Source organism: Rhinatrema bivittatum, chromosome 2 (assembly GCF_901001135.1).
Source record: "Rhinatrema bivittatum chromosome 2, aRhiBiv1.1, whole genome shotgun sequence".
In the NCBI taxonomy this organism is placed as follows: domain Eukaryota; kingdom Metazoa; phylum Chordata; class Amphibia; order Gymnophiona; family Rhinatrematidae; genus Rhinatrema; species Rhinatrema bivittatum.
Window position 1 is genome coordinate 79,096,480 of NC_042616.1, and position 2,332 is coordinate 79,098,811.

At 47.3% G+C, this 2,332-nt stretch overlaps 2 non-coding genes across 2 annotated transcripts; one reads left to right on the forward strand and one right to left on the reverse strand.

Annotated features, from left to right (window-relative positions):
* The first annotated feature begins 325 nt into the window (after positions 1 to 325).
* TRNAG-GCC lies at positions 326 to 396 on the forward strand. Its single transcript has one exon. It is a non-coding gene; the product is annotated as a tRNA-Gly (tRNA).
* A 1,087-nt stretch (positions 397 to 1,483) lies between these two features.
* TRNAA-AGC lies at positions 1,484 to 1,556 on the reverse strand. Its single transcript has one exon. It is a non-coding gene; the product is annotated as a tRNA-Ala (tRNA).
* Between the last annotated feature and the right edge of the window lie 776 nt (positions 1,557 to 2,332).

Consider the following 2,332-nt stretch of genomic DNA (forward strand, 5'->3'; position numbering starts at 1 on the left):
CAAAGAAGCAAACAGAACTTTAGGCATGATCGGGAAAGACATAGAGAAGGAAAAGGCGATTGTCCGAATGCCTCCGTAAAGCACAGCGGCGATCCATCACCTGGAGTACTGAATGCACTATCCGGTCGCCGCATCTCAGGAAAGATAGAGTTGCAATGCCAAAGGCACGGAGAAGGGTGACCAAACTGAAAACGGCGATGGAATGACTCCCCTCTGAGGAAAGGCTAAAGACGTTGGGGCTGTTTATCTAGGAGAAGGCGATATATGATAGGGGTCTCTAAAATCATGGATGGAATAGAATGGCTAAATGTGCTTTTTAAGAGAGGCATTGGTGGTTCAGTGGTAGAATTCTCGCTTGCCATGTGGGAGACCTGGGTTCAATTCCCAGCCAATGCAGTAGTAACCTCTTTTATTTCTTCACGGAGATGGTGGTGGATGCCTGGAATGCCCTTCCGGAGGAAGTGGTGAAGACCAGAACTGTGAAGGACTTCAAAGGGGCGTGGGATAAACACCGTGGATCCAGGAAATCTAGAGGGTGTGAATGAAGAGTGGGTGGCTCGAGGGAATGATGGCTACTACCTGGAGATAATACCCTTATTCAATAAACATACGCACGGTTATTGTGACTGGGGGAATAGCACTTACTTACCACTGCGTATAGCAGCATGGAATTTATTTAATGTTTGGGATCTTGCCCGGTACCTGAGACCCGGCTTGGCCGTTCTGGGAAACAGGATAGTGGGCTTGATGTACCCTCGGCGTGACCCCTTGTGGTGGAACTTAACCCTTCAGCATTTACCTTGATTTGAAATTTGCAGTGCTTACCGTGCCGCATGGAGAATGCGGGCATCGATCGACCAACCATGGTGTGGTAATCGAGCACTTGCTTTCCCCCATTTGGAAAACGTAACGGCAAATGGAAAAGACTGTTTGAGCGGTAGCAGGGTTTTCTACATGTCACTTATTTTGTTTGTAAAAAATAAAAGGTGCAAAGCAAGCGCTCTACCATATGAGCTAATTCCCCTGTCTCGTGGGCCGCTCGCAAAATCATTACATAGGCTCTGCTCCGGACAATCCGCTTGCTCTATCATCTGAAAAATCACTGTCACTGCTCAAGTCAACACCCAATTCTCTGGAAACACTGAAGATGTCAGCAGAATATGGTCCATTTCCTCTGCCCTTCTGAATCTGCCTACTGAGCTGTCACAGTCCTTACTTCGTCTTTCGTCTGTCCTCTCCGTCTTGCACCGATGTCCATTTCTATCTGTCCCTATGAATGCTGGTATTCTGCCAATCTGTTGGCTCCTGTCACCTTTGCCAAAAGTATTCCAGTTTTCTATCACCCTCTCTGAGAGAAAATAATTTTATTTTCACTAAGCTTTCCTTCCTTCTTTTTCATAGGGTGGTCCCTTGTCGCCGAGCTTTGCTTTCCCAAGAAAATGCCAACTGCTGCCGCCACACATCATGCCGTGAAATAGCAACATGGAGAATGCGGGCATCGATCCCGCTACCTCTCGCATGCTAAGCGAGCGCTCTACCACTTGAGCTAATTCCCCAATGGTGGTGAGTGAGCCTGCAAGATTAAGGGAGATGCTTGGTTGGAGCTCAGCCTGCTGCTATAGCCCAGGATGGAAAAGTCACTTTTCCAGATCCTAGTTCACTGGAAATGCAGTTCTGCTTGTCCTCTGAGGCCTCATTCTCACCATCCATCACTAGAAAAGGCTCACATGCCAGCATTTCGAAAGAAGAAGTAGTCAGAAGTACTCTGGAAAGTGCAGGCTTCCATACATGGTAGGAATGCCTTCCTCCAGACGAGGTTAATCTTTGTCCCTGCCCTGATGTTTTCATGCACGAACAGCAGGTGTCAGTGCTAGACAGACAGCAAGTGCTTCCCAGTGGCTCTGCACTAAAAGCACTGTCCTGCGGGACCCGTAGCTGTCACAGGTTCTATTCCTGCTTTGGTAGAAATTGGGAAGGAGACTGAAAGTTGGTACTAGTCAAGCTTTTTACTTTTTAGCGAAAAGAACGTCTTTCAATAATTGGAGAGAGGTTTCGGGAGATCAAAATAGCAGAAAGCATATGCGTTGGCAAGTTAGGAGTAAACATTGATGGTTCGAGCTAAAAGGGAATTTGAAAAGAAGCTGGCCTTAGAGGCAAAACCTCATCATTAAAACTTTAAAGAAATAAACATATCCGAAGCAAGAAGCCTGTGAGGTAGTCGGTCGGACTGGGGGGGGGGGGGGGGGTCAAAGGGGCACCTAGCCATCGTGAAAAGACTGAACGAATTCTTTGAATAGCTCTTTCCTGAGTAGAGGAGATACCCGTGTAGGAT